Source organism: Schistocerca nitens, chromosome 1, assembly GCF_023898315.1.
Source record: "Schistocerca nitens isolate TAMUIC-IGC-003100 chromosome 1, iqSchNite1.1, whole genome shotgun sequence".
Lineage (NCBI taxonomy): Eukaryota > Metazoa > Arthropoda > Insecta > Orthoptera > Acrididae > Schistocerca > Schistocerca nitens.
The window spans coordinates 10,510,793-10,532,417 of record NC_064614.1 but is presented as its reverse complement, the minus strand read 5'-3'; positions in this window follow the sequence as shown (position 1 = coordinate 10,532,417).

Sequence of the window (21,625 nt, the reverse complement as noted above, 5' to 3'; positions counted from 1 at the left end):
TAACTAATCCAACAAACTAGAATCGGCCTCGATATGCTCTCCATCGACGGCCGAGGGATGGAGTGAGAGCAACTCGAGTAATAACAGTAATAGACCTGGGATACGCATGCTGCGATACAACGAAGGTGTCAGTATGGATAAAGATCTGCTGAACGAATCGCACGAATGTAAGAAGGATAATAATGAAAATGTGCAAGCTATTATTGAAGCTAGAATCAATGATGTTGCAGTAAACATAATTATCGACACAGGTGCCTCAGTAAGTGTGATGAGTATGGAGCTATTTAAAGCACTGGGAAAGGGACATAGTATTCCGACCTTCCCGGTTAATAATTGTAAGGTGTCTGGAGCCATTAGTGCACAGAGCCAATCAGTTAAGTACCAGGTGCAGGTGGAGATTTATAAGGAGGGCGAAGCCATAGTGAGCTCGTTCCTCGTGGTTAAAGGATTGAAGGTGGCCTGCATTCTGGGAGTAGATTTTCTCCGTGAGAGGGACGCATTGATCGACCTCTCCGTGGGGAAACTAAGCATAATTAATAGGGGTAGAAGGATTGAATTATCTATGATGAAATCGAAGGAGGTACTTGTGCCGTGCTGTAATCGAATCGATATCAAAGGTAGGAACCCTTGGGTACTACACATCGATGATTTTTCACATGCAACAGACCTCTATTACCCGAACTTAGAGGATCAAAATTTCGAAACAAATGTTGAGGCATTTCAGACTAAAGTGCACGAATCGGAAGGTTTAAATGATACGCAAAAGCAACAGTTGACGCAGCTGCTATCGGAATATACTATGGTATTTACCGACCGTCCAGGAATAGTCAAAGGGTACCACTATCACATAGAGGTGATACCACATAATACATACTGTCGCGCAACCTACTCCATCCCTTGGTCGAGGAGGGAATTAGTAGCTAAAGAAATTCGAAAGATGTTAGAGTGGGATATCATAGAGCCCTCCTTCTCTCCATACAGTAGTCCTCTTGTAGCAGTGGCGAAAGCCAATGGAAAAATCAGGCTAGTGTTAGATGATAGGGACATTAACAAAATTATTATACCTGTCCGGACTCGTCCAGAGAATTTAGACGAGCAAATACAAAAATTTCATGGAGTGCGGTACTTGACCTCGATCGATCTGAAAAGTTCATATTGGCAAATTCCCCTTACACCGGAATCCAGGAAGTACACAGCTTTCATATTCGGGGGGCGAAGTTACCAATTCAAGGTGCTTCCCTTCGGATTGAATGTGAGTGCTGGAGTGTTTATTACTGCACTAGACACCGTACTGGGTCCAGACCTATTGGAAAAAATTACGGTATATGTAGATGATTTGGTAATCGCGACTGCTACTTGGGACGAACACATGGAATTGTTGCACAGAGTACTAGAGAGATTTAGGCCAGCAGGGGTGACAGCAAACCTTGAAAAGTCAAAATTTGGCAGAAACAAAATTAAATTTTTAGGCCATCTTATTACACCACTCGGTATCAGTCCGGACAACAAAAAATTAGAGGCGATCCGACAATTTCCAAGCCCCTGCACTAAGAGACAATTGAAAGCGTTCCTTGGGCTGACGTCTTTTTTTCAGGAGGTTCGTGCCCAATCAGCTGTTAAATGACGCGTCACTACTAAATCTATTACGAAAAAATGTGCAATGGGTTTGGAATGACAAATGTCAACAAGCCTTCGAAGCGATTAAAACCGCCCTACTGAATGCGAATATTTTGCAGCACCCCGATCTGTCCAAAGATTTTTGTCTCGCGACGGATTCATGTTCTTATGGCTTGGGCGCGTGCTTGTTTCAGTGGGAAGAAGGAAACGACCCAACAACAATAAAAGTTATCGGCTTCGCCAGTAGGACGTTAACTAGCTGCGAGAGAGCCTACTCGGCAACTGAACTCGAAGCACTTGCAGTAGTCTGGGCTGTCAAAAAGTTCAATTATTATCTACAAGGGAAGGAGATTAGAGTCTATAGTGACCACCAAGCGTTAAGTTTTTTAATGTCATGCAAGCTGTTCCATACCAGACTGAGGAGATGGATGCTTGTCTTACAAGAATATAGGATAAAGATCATGTACATTAAAGGCCAAGATAACGTAATAGCGGATGCTCTGTCACGACTGCCGGCAGGATTACCGAAGTTAGCAGAAATGTTAGAGCAATCCGCGGAATATAAAGTGTTGTTAGTGCGTGACAACACTTACATGAAAGATTTTTTATATATATGTAAAAACATGTTCGAGTTACAAAGATCAGATCCGATGTGGAGAAAAATTATTAATGATATTGAAGAGGGGGTTAACAATAGAGGTGAGCAAGATTTTAAAATAGTGAACCATATTTTGTATCATAAAATTAGCACGAAAGAAGACTGCTGGGCAGTATGTATACCCAGCCAGTCAGTAAAAGTTATGATATGGCACACGCACTTGGCATGGGGCCATGCAGGGATTGGAAAGTGTGCAGAGATCATGGCGAGATACTGCTACTTTCCCCGTATGAAACACCATATTCAGACAACAGTTAGAACTTGCGTGATATGTCAAAAAGCGAAACATTACAATAGATCCACCAAGTTTGAACTACACCCTATAGTTCCTCTCAGGCCACTTCAAATAGTATCGGTAGATGTGGCAGGTCCCTATCCCATGGCCAGAGGAAGTATGAAATATATACTGGCCATGTACGATATTTTTTCCAAACACTTGGCAATTTATTGCATAAAATCAGTTACTGCCAAAACCATGGTCAGGCGGATCAGTCAAGAATATTTGCCTAAAGTGGGAAAACCCGAAGCCATAACAACTGATAATGCATCTTATTTCACGGGTCGAACTTGGAAAAATTACTTACGGGAACAAAATATACAGCACATTCTGGTATCCCGATTCCATCCAGAAGCAAGCCTAGTTGAAAGAATATTCAAAGAATTGAATAAGTTCCTTAGAATCTACATAGGAAACCGACATACTAAATGGCCAGAGCTAGTACCGAAATTTGTAGAAATACACAATTTAACACCCCATTCAAGTACAGGCTATCCACCGGTAGAGATATTGAATGGATTTAAGGAGACACCGAATGAATGGCTCACGCCGTTGCCGAGATTGCCAGCTAAGGCAGAAACAAGGGAAGAAAAGATGGAAAAGATATGGAACAGACTAACCAACTGTGCAGCAAAGAGGAAAAGCAAGTACGACCGAGGAGTAACAAACGAACAGAAATATAATGTAGGAGACCTAGTACTCATTCGTAACCACCCTAAATCCTCAGCCACCTTAAAACAGAATAGTAAGTGGCAATTGCTATATTCAGGACCCTTTAAAGTAATAGGCGTGCCACATGAATGTAGCTATTTGTTAGCACATCCCCATACGGGGAAGATCAAAGGATTATATCCACGTAAAGACGTGAAGTTATTTATTCAGTGACACATAATATATAAAGAGTAATAGGTGTAAAAAGATTTTAATTGTGTTTTAGAGTATAAGTGTGTTAGTATTTAGAAAGAAATTTGTGTGTAATGAAGTTGGGAGGAAGTGGAATCAGAGAGTGAGCAATAGCTTACACAGGACAGATTTTGTTTACAGACAATTAGTCATTAAGATATTATGTGCTTATTAAAAAAATGAACAATTTTCTTGTTGTATAAAGGATTAATTTCTTGAACCATTTTCTATGTGTAGTGTGTAAGTGCAATCAATGATGCAATCTTATAGAGTAAGGGAATTGCTGTAATTGTATTAGGATAAGAAACCCTGAGAGAGAGAGTCTTTACTAGCCAGACATTGACTTTGCAATATGCAACAATGATGTAATGTGATGTTGGCTGCCAGTAGTGATTTGAGAACGACACTGGAGCAGAACCTAATTAAAAACGAGCCCGTTCCGTGGAAACTCCGTTCTGTATGTAGCAATGCTTCAATTGAAGCCTGTGTACTTGGTACACGACCTTGAATATTCATTACGCGATACGCGAGTTAAGTCAGACAATGCAGAACCTACACTGTAGTCATATAGGAAAAATCATTAAAAATAATGTTATTGCTGAACGAAGTATTTATTGAACAATATGCCCGAGTCAAGCTGTCATGCACATGGTAAAATCTGTTTGATAGATGGGTGATAATCAGGCAAGCTACACTAAGAAAAAAAAAAAAAAAATATGTATAAAAAAAAAAAAAAAATTCACACACCGTTAAAAAAAATTTACAAAAGGGCCAAATACGCCTAGCAACAATATGAAGAGTATGTTGTGATAAAGTGAAAACAAATAAATGCTATGTAAATCAGAGTGACTATGCAAAGAACAGTTAAAAGGTGTTAAAAAATAAACTGTGTGCATAAACACTTAAGGACAGGACGGAATATTGTGTGTAGTAGGGACAGAAAATGACTGTTGTATCTGCACCAATATATACGTCGATAAATCTAGTGTTGAGTGATAGACTGTCCTAGTGCAGCGCTCAACGAACAATAGACAGTGTATAAAAACAGTAGTTATTGATCCGTTCGGAGACGATTTACACAAACATCGCTCAACGGAGACATGTAGTGTGAGTGTAACGAACCATTTTCGCGTGTTGAAAGACGCTCTGGCAGTGCATCAACCGTGGAAGTGAGTGAAAACGTGTAGTACAATGTGCGTGTGACGAACTCTGAATACCAGTGTCACGATGCCACAAAAAACCTGTTATCACGCCAAAACATCCTGTGCATACCAGTGAAGCGACGGCTTACTGAACAATAAACGCTTTTAACAAATTGCCTCTTCTTCCACAGCTAGTAATCTGTGTCCTTAAAGACAGTACACCGTTGTGGAATGTTTGTTTCATGCGCCACGACGGGGAGCCATGCGGAGAAGCAGAGACGAGTGCCGTGCCGCCATCCAGCCGGTTGCGGTAAACCACTGCCACTCGCCGACAACAGCGAATGGTTCAGCGCGGTTCGCGACTGCTTGGGCGCCACGCTAGCACGACCTCACTGTTATTGAGAGCCGGTCGTCGAACCCAGCGGCCGTCGGTACGCGGCGTTCCAGACGACGCTACTCAACAATTGCTTCGCGCCGCCAGCTCCATACCACATTGTTGTCATTCAAATGAACTATTAACTATATGTATAATGTGCTAACATGAATGGTGTTTAATGGACACGCAATGACGTGATAAACATTTTTTTTGTTGTTATCCAACACGAACTCACAATATTCATGGATTTAGTGATGTATCGATCTAATATGTTTGCGTCATGTTAATGAAAGGTACTCGCACGAATGCTAGACATTTTAAACCAACTGTCGCGAGTAAGTGCAAAGACGGTTCATTATACTATTGTAAAAATGTGTAATAAGTGACTTTCATAACAATCCAGAATACAAGTAGTATATTGATAACAAAGAGACTAAAAGTGTAGCATGCTATCACAAATAGCCTTTGTTATATGTGGACATTGAATAGAGTCTAAACTTTTCGTGAGATGACCATGGCTCCGGCGCAGTTTTCCCAGGTTTTCTGATCGCACGTAGCCCGAATGGGGGAGCCAAATAAATGTAATGACCCTGGGACTAGGTTGACGGTCACCTCGCAAAGTGTAAGAACAGTATACGAAGTGTAATTAAACCTACAGTGTAAAAGAACTGAGTAGTGTAAAGTGAATGTTCCAACCAAAGTAATAAACCATAAACAAGACAGACGTTAGTGGCAGCATATTGCCGAACATTTTCATCGTTAGTCAAATGCTGCCAGGGGGCAGTGTAACGTCTTGTAATAAACAAAGACAATATATTATGTAATAATTAAAATATTAGATGTGTCATATTGTGTCATTATGTAAAATTATGTATTATTTTCTTTATTTTTTATTTTTGAGAACGTCTGTGTCGGCGAGTAATAAGACCGACACAGAAGATAAATGTTGTACAAAGATCACCAAATGAATTTGTATATAAGGCATGATGTAAAGCAATGTCTTTGTCTTCTTAATCTGAAAGCTGTGAGAGAAAGATCTCCTGTTATTGTCGTAGAGAGCGCGAAGGTAGCATTCTTTTGTCGAGATTGTGAATTGGACGCCATTGCGCGTGAATGTACACAGGTCTGTAATTATTAAGATATTTAAATGTTTAAATAGAGTTGTTTAAATGAAAACTTGTATTACTTAAATGTTAAAGTGTGCCTGCCTATTATCCCATCCTGTTAAGATATTTTTCAGCCATATAAAAATATTATCTGTGGAGCTGAGCTGTGTGGAGAAAGAAGAGCCGCTGCCGCGGCGTATTTAAACGACTTACAATATAGTCGAGTATACCGCAAGGAAGCGGTAAAATAATAGTAAAAAATAATATTATTTCTTTTAGCTCCCAGACTGGCAGTGAAGATCAGCAGATTTTATGATGTGTTGCAGGTTGACGCGGGCTGCTGATAGGATATAATTTTCAGTGCAAATAATTTTATGTACCTAAAGAATCTGATAGGAAACTTGCTGTGCTCCGTTCTGACCACGGCTAAATTTTATAGTGAATACGTAATTTTCTTTAATGAGAGTCTCATGTTCTTGGGCTAGCCGTGGTATGAAATAGCATTTTAGTAAGAAATAAAATCCACTGCAAACTTGTATTTGTGAACGATCGTACGAACTGTAACATCAGTGATCATAGGACATTAATTTCAACTTTGAATAATTACGAAGTAGGAAAGATATATTGATACTTAGCATGAGTTGCAGTTACTAAAAAATCGTTCTTTAAATTGTAGGCCAGATTCAGAACAATAATACTTCCATCATTTTATTTTGCTGAAAAAGGTAACGATGATAAAGCAATTAAAAGCACAGCATTGTTAAAAGAATTTCACGTCACTCTTTCCATATATGCGTTGTTACGCCAATAATAATTAAAAATAATTAAATAAACCAGAAGGAGCAAAAACAATTTTTATAAAAGCAACAATTAACGAAAGGGCAGTCGGCAACAGATATAGTTTTTTTTTTTTTCAGAGAGACGTGAAAATACGACACGCTCATTACTTGGAAAGATACTTACATCTGCACATCTGATTATGACAAGCGTCTTTCTCGAGAATTGAGAGAATTTTTACTGCCTTATGAAATGCCATATGGCTAATGAATGATGTTTCATGCCGTTCTTTGTACATATTTGCTCATTTTCTTTAATATCTAGTTTCTAGCTGCACTGCAGCATTGGTTAAAATAAAATTTAATATATGTACTAATATAGTTATTTTATGCCTACAGATCCAGTCAATAAGAAATTTATGATCTACTTCCAAGAAAACGAGGGCACATAAATAGACATTTCCCTTCACAGGAATTGCATAAATAATTTCTTTACGATTTGGTTTCTTATCTGCTAGTGTAAGTTCTCGTGATGCATCACTCTAGTGTTAAGATGTGACATAGGTATTAGACATGGCTATTTTTAGTGTAATATTTTTTTTTTGCTTGAGCTATGTCATGTTTAGGTATAAGTTATTTCATTTTCTGCTGCTGCTTGCCAGGCATAGTGCTATTAAATTTCACTTTGTATTACTCTGTTAATCTAGTTTTACTACTGATTTATTTTTCTTGTTGCTGCACATTGGCTCATATTAGTTGTAATGTTGCATTGATGGTAATTTAGATTTACTGCAGCTTGCTTTGACAATTTCCATTTTTTTTATTGCTGTTTGTATTAATTGTTTTATGTGCTGCTGCATTGCCTCGTCCCTTGGTATATATATCTGAGCTCAGTAGATTTAAGTTAGCTTAAGAGGGGGTAGACTATATAAGAAACTAACTATGATGAATTGGAAGAAATGCATTGAGAAGCTATAAGAAACAGATTTGGCAAAAATGAGTATTGTGCACTAAGAAATCATTATTTTGAAAGAAATATGAATAGAATACAGAAAGCAGGTATCGGTAGGACTTTTTGGGAATAATGATGAATGAAGGGAGATCTCCAAGAAGTAAAGAAAGTTTTGTTTGCAAAATACTGCAGTAAAACAAACCCTGTCCTTTCCTTTTGTGTTATCCCACTATGTGTTTGTGTACCCTTGTGTATATGTTTTCTTCCTGTCTCTGTGTAGTTTCATAGAATTTTTTCTTCTTCTAATACTAAGCTACATTCACTATGATGAGGAATACTGTTATCCTCAAATATAGTTGGCATTAATAATATGTTATTTACCTTGTAAATATGCTTAGACATTATTTATTCTGTTTTGTTTTAATGCTTATGTGTAAAGTTGATGTTTCAAAAGTTATTCTGATCTTTTATGTATTTACTTATCTCATAATTCCTGTAACACTGATGTATATGTTATTTCGATTCTTTTGTAAAGCCTGTATTACTACAAATGTTATCTGTATTATTATGTTTTTACTGATGTATTTTGTACCTTTGTAATTGTATTCTTATGTTATAAAATTGTAATAGACACCACTTCGCTGCACACGTTTCTGTTGGTCATAGTATATGGACAATATGTGAGAAGTAGGGACTGTTAGTGTTTGCACGTGTGTTAATAATTCAGCAAGGGTCTGGATAACAGCATTGCTGGTTCTAAGGACAATTCCAAAAACTTTGTGAGTGCACAAGTGGTGGTTATGGACTTGCTATATTATCCGCAAGACTCTTCAATGGTGATTGTGCACCTACACAGTCACAACAGATGGCTGCTGGCCATCTCTACAAGGACTACAGTGGGTCTGCATCTTCGATGACCCACCAATACCATTATTTCTACAAGGACTACAGTGGGTCTACACCTTTGCTGACTCACCAAACTCACCAATACCATTATTTCTACAAGGACTGCAGTGGGTCTGCACCTCTGGTGGCCCACCAATACCGTAGTGTCTACCAGGACTACAGTGGGTCTGCTCTGTGATGACCTACCTACCAATATTCTTAAAAACGTCGAATGACTCTGTTGTGGGTTTGCTCTGTTGTGGCCCATTACCTGTCAGCATGTCAAGAGTCAGCACTGTCTTTCCGTTGGAAGGACAACACTACTTCTTCAAGACTGCATGGAAATCCACTACTTCTGTGTGCATTTTCTTCTACTGCTCAGACTTTGAGAAAAACACTGCTATTTTACTGTGATGAACGATCAGGACTGTCTTTATCGACTGTGAGAAAATTTTAGCTTTTGACCAACATTGTATCAATAAGTGTGTGCATTTGATTTCTTTGTTATTGTAATTATGAAAAATTTCTTCAAATCATTTTTGACCACTGCCCAAAACAATTTGTAAAATTTTTTGTGGGGAGCATGGGGGCTATGTAAGTAGGCTGTTTATGTTTTCTTATTGGCAACGTTACGTAGCGCTCTGTATGAAAATCACTGGCTGTGCTGTTTTATGTTTTCTTATTGGCAACGTTACGTAGCGCTCTGTATGAAAATCACTGGCTGTGCTGTGTGCAGTCTGTGGCTAGTTTGCATTGTTGTCTGCCATTGTAGTGTTGGGCAGCGGCAGCTGGATGTGAACAGCGCGTAGCGTTGCGCAGTTGGTGAGCCGCCAGCAGTGGTGGATGTGGGGAGAGAGATGGCAGAGTTTTGAAATTTGTAAAACTGGATGTCATGAACTGCTGTATACATTATGACTTTTGAACACTATTAAGGTAAATACATTGTTTGTTCTCTATTAAAATCTTTCATTTGCTAACTATGCCTATCAGTAGTTAGTGCCTTCCGTAGTTTGAATCTTTTATTTAGCTGGCAGTAGTGGCGCTCGCTGTATTGCAGTAGTTCGAGTAACCAAGATTTTTGTGAGGTAAGTGATTTGTGAAACGTATAGGTTAATGTTAGTCAGGGCCATTCTTTTGTAGGGATTCTTGAAAGTCAGATTGCGTTGCGCAAAAAATATTGTGTGTCAGTTTAAGCACAGTCTATGTGTAATTGTTCCAAGGGGACGTTTCAAAGGATGCGGATTCACTCTCACAGGAGTGGAAGTTCAAAAACGTATCAAATTAAATAATTTTTACATGTGAAATTTTATCATTTTTCACTTACTATTGAGTGCATTTCTCGCTATAAGTACACTTTTCTCCAGAAGTAAGAGAGATTATTCGATGAATTTTGCACAGCACACAAACCATACTTACAGATGTATGAAACTCTACAATTTATTTAATTTATGGAAAAATGAATGAGCTGTTACATTTTAAACTTCATGTTTAGAAAAAACTCAAATTTTATGGTTAATTATGTCAGTTTTTACCACAGTTTTAAAATAAAGTTGGAAAATTCTACAGTTTCATGCACCTGTAAGTAAGGTGTGCGAAATTCATCGAAGAATCACTCTTACTTATGAAGAAAAGTGTACCTAAACCTATAAATGCAACCAATATAAGTGAAAAAAACGATAAAATTTCACATGTAAAAAACTTTTATTTTGTTATGTTTTTGAACTTACACTGCTATGGGTGTGAATCCTGAATCCTTCCTGCTCATGCTCACAAAGTTTTATGAATATATTTGTGAAAGTATAGACAGTGGACATTAAAATGTCCTGTGGTGCCTCTCCTGCTCCAAGTCGGCCCGTTTGATATCCTACCCCCCTTAAGTGTATGTCTTTACAAAGGGTCCTGTGCATGTGGCGTGGCTTCTGTGTGTGGCATTAACTGCTTCTCAAAGCATCCCAGATTGTCTTTCAGCGGAAATCTGGGGCGGGTTTTGTTTAAATTAAGATGAATCTGTTGTTGTTACTATCCTATCACATGGTAGATCCTTTCCCCTCCTTCTTTCTGGTATAGCAGAGACAATCAACTTGGCGAATTCTAGAGTGCTTTAAGAAATACACATAGCGGACCTGTGGGTGGCCAGGAATAACACATACGTGACAGCATAAATTCTTGTCGAACTTCGAAATTACAAGTATTATTTTATACAGCACCACTTCCAATCGTAAAGTCAAATTCCCAATCGATCAGTTTATTGTTTCCAATAGCGGAATTGCGAGCATACTCCAGTCAAACCCTTGCCCTGCCTGCTGCAAAATGTTTAAGGTCATAGCGCAATTGACCTGAAATTTGAAATTCTCACTTCACTACCATCTACCTCCAACGTATAACGGATTTCGAGCCAAACGACCTAACAGCATTCACCAATTTGAGACAAGGAAAATTCAGGAGGGGAGAGAGTAGGGTTCGGGAACTGGGCGCTTGCGATATTGAATCCCAGACAGCTCGAGCATTTCCCGCCAAATATGCCAGTCCTAATGTCCACCAATAGGAAGCAAGTATCCGGACACCCTCAAAAACATACGTTTTTCATATTAGGTACATTGTGCTGCCACCTACTGCCAGGTACTCCATATCAGCGACCTCAGTAGTCACTAGACATCGCGAGAGAGAAGAATGGGGCGTTCCGCGGAACTCACAGATTTCGAACGTGGCCTGGTGATTGGGTGTCACTTGTGTCATACGTCCGTACGCGAGATTTCCACACTCCTAAACATCCCTAGGTCCACTGTTTCCGATGTTATAGTGAAGTGGTAACGTGAAGGGACATGTACAGCACAAAAGCGTGCAGGCCGACCTCGTCTGTTGACTGACAGAGACCGCCGACAATTGAAGAGGGTCGTAATGTGTAATAGGCAGACATCTATCCAGACCATCACACAGAAATTCCAAACTGCAAAGTATTATGACAGTTAGGCGGGACGTGTGAAAACCTGGATTTCATGGTCAAGCGGCTGCTCATAAGCCACACATCACGACAGTAAATGCCAAACGACGCCTCGCTTCGTCTAAGGACCGTAAGCATTAGACGATTGAACAGTGGAAGAACGTTGTGTGGAGTGACGAATCACGGTACACAATGTGACGATCCGATGGCACGGTGTGGGTATGGTGAATGCCCGGTGAACGTCATCTACAAGAGTGTGTAGTGCCAGCAGTAAAATTCGGAGGCGGTGGTGTTATGGTGTGGTCGTGTTTTTCACGGAAGGGGCTTGCATCCCTTGTTATGTGTGGCACTATCACAGCACAGGCCTACAATGATGTTTTAAGCACCTTCTTGCTCCCCACTGTTGAAGAGCAATTCGGGGATGACCAATTCATCTTCCAACACGATCGAGTACTTGTTCATAATGCACGGCCTTTGGCGGAGTGGTTACACGACAATAACATCCCTAAAATGGACTGGCGTGCACAGAGTCCTGACCAGAATCATATAGAACACCTTTGGGATGTTTTGGAACGCCCTCTTCGTGTCAGGCCTCGCCGACCGACATTGATACCTCTCCAGAGTACAGCACTCCGTGAAGAATGGGCTGCCATTCCACAAGAAACCTTGCAGCACCAGATTGAACCTTTGTCTGCGAGAGTGGAAGCTGTCATCAAGGCTAAGAGTAGGCCAACACAATATTGAATTCCAGCATAACTGATGGAGGGCGCCATGGACTAGTAAGTCATTTTCAGTCAGGTGTCCGCATACTTTCGATCACATAGTGTAACATTGAAAGGTGTGTATATGTATGCCACACTATTTATAAGTTTACGTGAATCTACACTCACGTCTGATCTGACCGAAAATGTAATGTGCGGATGGGGAGAAAACGTTGGGTTTTAATACAGAATGCATTCGACCACGGCATAAAATTCCAAAAGATTTACAAGATTTCAACTGATGTAGCACATGACAAGGAGTCAGTAAGTAGGGTTGAATGCTCCAAACTTTTGGGTGTATACATTGGTGAAAAGTTGAACTGAAAGAACCATAGTACTGCGCTTTTCAGACAACTAATTTCAGCCGCTTTCGCTCTTTGTATAATTGCTAGTCTTGGAAACAAACGTATTCACGTCTTGGATATTTCCACTCAATAATGTCGTACAGAATAGTTTTCTAGGGTAGCTCATTACTTAGAAAGAAAGTATTTGTTGCATAAAAGCGAGCGGTAACAATAATATATGGAGTTCATCCATGGAGTTCATGCAGACACCTTTTCAAGGAGATAGGCTTTTAACTGAGCCATCAGAATACATATTTTCGCTAATTCATCACAAATAGTGAATCACAATTTGAGAAGAACAGTGATGTACATGTCTATAACATTAGAGGGAAAAATGGCCTTCATTACACATTGTTAAAGCTGCCAGTGGCTCAGAAAGGAGTTCAATATCCAGCAATAAAAATTTTCGATCATCTGCCCAATAACTTAAAACGTCTGACAGGTAGTGAAGCAAGTTTTAAATCTTAATTAAAATCAGTTCCCGTAGACTATTCCTTCGATTTCACTGACGAATTTCTAGTTAGAAATTGGTAAGCAGTAAATGAAATACACTCCTGGAAATGGAAAAAAGAACACATTGACACCGGTGTGTGAGACCCACCATACTTGCTCCGGACACTGCGAGAGGGCTGTACAAGCAATGATCACACGTACGGCACAGCGGACACACCAGGAACCGCGGTGTTGGCCGTCGAATGGCGCTAGCTGCGCAGCATTTGTGCACCGCCGCCGTCAGTGTCAGCCAGTTTGCCGTGGCATACGGAGCTCCATCGCAGTCCTTAACACTGGTAGCATGCCGCGACAGCGTGGACGTGAACCGTATGTGCAGTTGACGGACTTTGAGCGAGGGCGTATAGTGGGCATGCGGGAGGCCGGGTGGACGTACCGCCGAATTGCTCAACACGTGGGGCGTGAGGTCTCCACAGTACATCGATGTTGTCGCCAGTGGTCGGCGGAAGGTGCACGTGCCCGTCGACCTGGGACCGGACCGCAGCGACGCACGGATGCACGCCAAGACCGTAGGATCCTACGCAGTGCCGTAGGGGACCGCACCGCCACTTCCCAGCAAATTAGGGACACTGTTGCTCCTGGGTCCTGGCGAGGACCATTCGCAACCGTCTCCATGAAGCTGGGCTACGGTCCCGCACACCGTTAGGCCGTCTTCCGCTCACGCCCCAACATCGTGCAGCCCGCCTCCAGTGGTGTCGCGACAGGCGTGAATGGAGGGACGAATGGAGACGTGTCGTCTTCAGCGATGAGAGTCGCTTCTGCCTTGGTGCCAATGATGGTCGTATGCGTGTTTGGCGCCGTGCAGGTGAGCGCCACAATCAGGACTGCATACGACCGAGGCACACAGGGCCAACACCCGGCATCATGGTGTGGGGAGCGATCTCCTACACTGGCCGTACACCACTGGTGATCGTCGAGGGGACACTGAATAGTGCACGGTACATCCAAACCGTCATCGAACCCATCGTTCTACCATTCCTAGACCGGCAAGGGAACTTGCTGTTCCAACAGGACAATGCACGTCCGCATGTATCCCGTGCCACCCAATGTGCTCTAGAAGGTGTAAGTCAACTACCCTGGCCAGCAAGATCTCCGGATCTGTCCCCCATTGAGCATGTTTGGGACTGGATGAAGCGTCGTCTCACGCGGTCTGCACGTCCAGCACGAACGCTGGTCCAACTGAGGCGCCAGGTGGAAATGGCATGGCAAGCCGTTCCACAGGACTACATCCAGCATCTCTACGATCGTCTCCATGGGAGAATAGCAGCCTGCATTGCTGCGAAAGGTGGATATACACTGTACTAGTGCCGACATTGTGCATGCTCTGTTGCCTGTGTCTATGTGCCTGTGGTTCTGTCAGTGTGATCATGTGATGTATCTGACCCCAGGAATGTGTCAATAAAGTTTCCCCTTCCTGGAACAATGAATTCACGGTGTTCTTATTTCAATTTCCAGGAGTGTAAATAAAGCGTAGTTGCATGAATGGGAATAAAGTGATAATGTGTTCTTTAATATTAACAGTGATCACTTATAAATATCCTATAAACTGACTCCAGTTCGATAAAAGAATCGTTCATAAGATCTGTGGAATATGTAACTAATTAAGTAACTAACTAAGTAACCTGTGCCAGGAAATTCAGTTCCTTCACATGTGTCCTAAATCTATTAATGTTCCACTGTATTATAGAGACATCTATCGCGGGGGTAGCACTTTCACCCTGCCTTTCCGTCAGGGAGGGGAGCCTGCAATGGATGGAGCCTCAGTCTTGGGGCGAGATGATTTCCTGAGTCCGACATGAAGCACCATCGGCTCTGAAGAAGGTCCGACAGAGATGTCAGAGAGAATGACGTCGATACTGTCGACTGTTTACTTCTAGTCTCTGTCAGTGGTTGATTCTTCGACTTCGATTTTTTGGTCTGAGGAGGCTTCGAAGCCACAACCGCAGAACTGCCCTGGTAGTGGCAGCGCTGGAAGGTGAATCAGACTGAATCTTTGGAGGGGCGGGGAGGGGAGCACAACAGCAATGGCAACCGCGGCCGTTTCATAAGTTCTGGGGGAGAGGGCAGGCTTCGAAATATCTGCAGCAGGCAAGTGCACCGACACACGCAGGCACTAGCGCTGACGCGAGTAGCCTCTGTTTGTGTAGCGGGACGGGGTTTCTGCACTGACTGCTTAAGAAGCGAAGCAAACGAGGCAGCGAACGTGGGCTGCTGCACACACTTGTAGACATTTTTTGCTTCACCACAAGGAATGCGCTATGTGTTATGATCTCTTGGATCTTCCGTTCTTCAACGAAGACAGTGGACTTCCTACTCAAAACACTTTAGAAGAGATGAAAACCAACTCTGTGAATGGCGTTACCGCATTTGTCACAACTGGATTCTTCTTTTTAATAGAGAGTAGTGTGTGCAAAGTGCTGGCATTTAAAGCAGCCCATTAGGTTGGGGAAATAAATCTGCACGCTTAGGCGAAGGAAACCTGCCTTGCAATTCTCTGGAAGGTCAGTGATTTTGCATGTAAGTATAAAAGGGTCTGATTTGATAAGATCGCCCTCCACCCTTTTCATGGTGTTTTGCACGTTAGGTCTGCCTTGTTTCGCGCACTCATCTTTCCGTTCCTCTGTGGAAATATCGATCAAATCTCTGCAAATCACAACATTTTTGCTGTAGTTCAAAGTGTTGGTTGGTTGATCCTTGGGACGGGACTAAACAGCGAGGTCATCGCTCCCATCGGATTAGGGATGAATTGGTAAGAAAGTCGGCCGCGCCCTTTCAAAGGAACCGTCCCGCACTTGCCTGAAGTGATTTAGAGAAATCACGGAAAACCTAAATCAGGATGAATGGAAGCGGGTTTAAACCGTCACCTTCCAGTATGCGAGTCCAGTGTGCTAACCACTGCGCCACCTCGTTCGGTAAGGTGCTACGCAGTTCACTTACGATTGCATACTCCCTGAGGCATTGAGCTTTTGTAAATAGGCTGTTTATGTTTTCTTGTTGGCAACGTTACGTAGCGCTCTGTATTAAAATCACTGGCTGTGCTGTGTGCAGTCTGTGGCTAGTTTACATTGTTGTCTGCCATTGTAGTGTTGGGCAGCTGGATGTTAACAGTGCATAGCGTTGCGCAGTTGGAGGTGAGCCGCCAGCAGTGGTGGATGTGGGGAGAGAGATGGCGGTGTTCGGAAATTTGTAAGACTGGATGTCATGATCTGTTATGTATATTATGATTTTTCAACACTATTAAGGTAAATACATTGTTTGTTCTCTACTAAAATCTTTCATTTCCTAACTATGCCTATCAGTAGTTAGTGCCTTCCGTAATTTGAATCTTTTATTTAGCTGGCAGTAGTGGCGCTCGCTGTTTTGCAGTAGTTCGAGTAACGAAGATTTTTGGTGAGGTAAGTGATTTGTGAAAGGTATAGGTTAATGTTAGTCAGGGCCATTCTTTTGTAGGGATTTTTGAAAGTCAGATTGCGTTGGGCTAAAAAATTGTGTGTCAGGTTAAGCACAGTCTTGTATAATTTTTCAAAAGGGGACGTTTCACTTTCTGTTGGTTCTTGACTTGCTGGGAATTAGATGTTTCTACCAATAGGGTCTCATTTCACATGTGCTTGACAGATCTTAAAGTTCCCGCAGTGCCCTCTAAATGTTTTTCGACGTAGAACGGTGAAAATTTATCTAAGCTGCCCTCTTTCCGTTTATCTATTAGAAACACATTTTAACAACCAGCATATGTTCTGCTACTATTAACTAGTTCTGGAGGGCTCACTACTCGAACTTCGTGTTAGACTGGGTGCTGGTGCTACCAGCAGCCCACCCGTTCCGCTGGGTGGAGGAAGAGAAAATTTCGATGCCTGCCTCTCGGTTTCACAAGCAACTAGAGAAATAAAGAAAAGACCACCTAGAAAGAGCCGCACGTGCCTAGGTAAGACATATTGAACCTCTACAGCAGTGCATCTCATCTGAACACAGCACATCTTGAGATTTAGGGTATCTTTATAATAGTTTATACCATCCTCGTGATCTGGGTAGTCAAGCCAAGACACGTGCTCACCGGACACACAACGTTTCACCACCGCGCCGCACAGTGGTCGCTGAAGCACGCCCACAGCTGACGGTGACAGAGGACTGGCTGCGCCTGCCAATGTCCAGCTCAGGAGCCTGCGAGCCGCTAAGACCTTACCCACCAAACGAGTGCTGAGCTCCTGAGGACACGACGGTTGTAGATGTAGCAGTTATACACGCGAAATAGAGACTAGTGTTCACGCTCTCCTATGTGCGCGGGACGAGTCCACTTGTACACGATAACAGCATCGAGACAAATTTTCGGTTAACTGGCTGGTGGCGGAGACCGGCGAGTCAAGTCCCCAAGCATACGAAGTTGGCGAGTTTGGAGGTGATGTGAGGACGAGCCGACGAGTTTAAGACAATTATATGTGTGGTGTCACCGCCAGACACAAAACTTGCTAGGTGGTAGCTTAAATCGGCCGCGGTCCATTAGTACATGTCGGACCCGCGTGTCGCCACTGTGTGATCGCAGACCGAGCGCCACCACACGGCCGGTCTCGAGAGACGTACGAGAACTCGCCCCAGTTGTACGACGACGTTGCTAGCGACTACACAGACGAAGCCTTTTCTCTCATTTGCCGAGAGACAGTTAGAATAGCCTTCAGCTAAGTTAATGGCAACGACTTAGCAAGGCGCCAATTGTATCAGTGCATGTATCTTACGAGTCTCATTTGTATAGTCAAGAGAGATGTACCAAAGGAAGCATTAAAAGTTAAGTATATTCCAAAACTACGTATTTTCTTTATAGCAGTCATAACGTATCCTGTTCCAGACTTGACGCCAGTCGGCGTGTGTGTACGCGTGCCTTTCGGCTTCCTTCTCCGTGTGGCGTAGCTCGTTTGTTACGCCACAACAATATGTAGCTAATTTCTGATCTTTAGTCCTGATGTCTGCCGAAACTTGAAATGGGTCTTTCAGAATCGTTACATATTGTGATGGTCTCATTGTGAGAATTTGTCTGTAATCAAACAGCACTAATGACGTGTATGTAATCCCAATAAGCCTCTGGAGGAGTAACGAGCTGTTGTACACACTTAGTATCCATATGTATTTGTGTACATTTATCGCCTCCTTTCTATGTAAACAGGGATGAATAACTATGAGATTGAGCTGAATTTGGAATTCTGGTGTGTAACTGCAACCAGTGGCCTCGTATTGTAGTTCTTCAAACTTGCGATGAAATGGGAATAGAGCAGAGAGATTGGGTGGTCCACATCGACAGGCTACCCACGTTTCCGTATTTGTACTCTTAGGTTGGTCGGTAGCAGTTGTACTCTTTGTCCTCTAGCCCTCACCCCCCCCCCCACCCCCCCACCCCCATTTAGTTTCAAAACAGAACATACTCCAGATACTGGCTAATGCCACTCTAAGATGTTGGTATGTATGAGCGGTAGTGTCTTTCAGACACGGTGTCCGATTAGTTTGACGTATTAGGAAGACTATCTTTTGAGTGATAATAATGTTTAACATTTTTCTTTCACCTTTAATACTTTAGTTCGTATTTATTGTGCTTTCTTTTCTATTAATTCTCGGCACGTGAAAATAGTTATGACCTCAATGAAGAAGCTTTGTTCCAGTCTGAAGTGAGTGACGTGAACTGATAGTACCGTGTGATTATGCTTTTCTGAACGGTTTGTTAGTTACATTCTTTTGATTTTCCGGTAGTTCATGGAATATTAATAGTGTTCTGTCTTGATCTGATTGATACCGATTTGGGACATGTTAAGAACTCGTGCCTTTGTTCATTAACTTCTGGCATGGTACGGGATAGTACATGAGCCGCCTACCCTTCCACTGAATACCTGTTTGTGCCCTCAGACCTTATAATTGCGTGTATTAATAATTGCCAGTGAGCTTTCTGCTAACAGGAAAATTTCTTTTCATTCACCTATTTCTGGGACTGTGTCATCATATATTTCCATGGCCTTGTTCAATCTAACAGTAAAGTTAACAAATATCTGCGCTATAGTTTGAGATGTAACCGTCTCCTCATTGTGTGGAATCCACACGGAGAGATGCATATGTTTCAGTCCCACTAGATACTGCCTGAACAAGTTTATTTTGTAAATAATACGCGATTTTACTTGCTAGCGTGCCGGGGTAATTTTCTCCGGATGGAGTAATGTTTTACGACTTCGTGTCAGCCCATGTTTAATGGGGACACACCACCTGAACTTGCTCTTTAGGAATCAAGTAGTTGCTGATTATAACTGTAAGACGTCGTGGTCTCCTGACCTTCATTGCTTACATTTTCCGCCCTCAAAGTCATATTCCGCACGCCAAGACGCTTCATTCGAACCCAAACTCGATAAGACAAAGTCAATGTTGTATGAATTCATGTACACAATATGCAATTGACAAGTGAGCGCACCGTGGTTGAAATACTCGAGGCTGGCGTGCACACATACATTCCAGACACGACAGTCACAGAGGCTTTTAGTTCGGGAGAGAGGCCGCACAATGGGACGCGAGGCCCTTCAGAGGACGACCCAGCCCATGATGGTGACCGCAGGTAGCGGACAGCGTGGGCCCAAGTGGGAAGGGGGGAACAACCCCATGTTTGGCTTAAAAGCAAATTCCGCTACATTGTGTGGGAGCGGCCAGCCTACGCATTCTTTACACATAGCATGCAGTTTCAGAGATTTTCACAGGGAGACAGCAAACGCCAAATGCCAAAGCTACAAGCTTCCGGGTTGGCTGCCTTAAACGAAACGTCATTCTCCCGTTTTAGAAGAGCAATGCTGATTGGCAGACGATATTTCTGACACCTTGAGCTGAAGGAATAATGGAAGAGACCGAAAGATATGCCCCTTCAAGTCTGGCGTGGAGAGGAGTGGTTCCGTTGTCGCTCTTGGAGCGAGAACACGTAACGAGAGCGTGCGCGCTCGTACGTGGACTCGAAAGACCGAGGAACAAGTCTCTCCTCAGTACTTCACTGGGAGAGCGCCTCTGTCAAGAGCGAATCAAAGGGTGACTCTATATTGAGTGCTAGCGATTAAGCGTTGTTCACAGTGTTGGCCGACACTCTTATTGTGCGGTGTGAATGGACAGAGCTATAGTTAAACGCCTGCGAGCAAATTTTGAGTGGCATTGTGGTGGACTGGTTATCTGACCGGTGTACCATGCGCTACAGGTATTGCGAGCCCCATATTTCCTCCACAACAGTACACTTCACTGCATTTCACATGCGACAGCCTCGACCGTACCTAGCAACATTCTAAACGATAATTATTCAAGTTGAGTAGGTGTGCCTCTCAGCCATTCTGCCAAGTTAACTACCATCTTAATCTTTGTGTACAAATTTCATTAGCGAATCCTATCCTTGAAAGGTAACTTCACATTCCGAAAAGAACCAGAATATAACTTGTTGAATTCATAACTAAAATTGTCATTGTGATTTCTCAGAATTTTTGCAAAATAAATAATAACTCTCGTTAGTTTCATGTTTTTCTTACACTAACAAGCACTACTCCAGTACCCAAGTATCCCACTAGTTACGTAAGAAATTTTGTGAAATTTTGTGTCATTTCCTTACAGCGACTCCAGAAGATATTTATTGCTGAAAGTTGTTCAGGCATTTCTTTTTAGAGCGTTAGGAGTGTCTGTCTGACTTCTGTAGTAGTGTGAGGGTGTAAATTTCATCTTGCAGGAGCCACAGGGTAAAGGGTACATCTAAGATTAATCCGTTACGCAGAATAACAGAATAACAGATCAACCCCACACGCTCAGATAAAGACAAATATTGCTTTCCATTTATAATATTAACGAATTCAGGAATGATTTTCGTGTGTCCATCCCATCATTCTGTTACACATCCTCGGAATTTTGTCCGGCTATGCGAATCTGTTTCCAGCCCTAAATGCCTAAGCAATTCAATGTGTGTTAATTGTTTTATATTAGTGGATCCTAACCTCGAGTAGGGACTGCTTCCTTGGTCATATATTCATTGTGCTGTGAGTAATGAGTGAGGATTCGTAGTAATAAATCTATAACCGATAGATTAACAAACTCCTATTTTACATTGTGCACCCGACCCTATCTCATTCCAGGGTGTCTTATCGCTGATTATCAATAATAATTACTTAAGGAGAGTGCTCCAATCTGTATTGTCACGTTATAAGTTCACGTTTCCAAGTTCACTTGATCCACTACGTACCCTATAGCATAATCAAGTACTACATGCCACCTATAAATATCATGTGCACATATGTATTCATAGAAGTGACACAGATTCACAGGAAGGTTAATGTTCATTTCTTTACACAGCCGCTTCATTCTGAGTGAATGTGTGTGTGTGTGTGTGTGTGTGTGT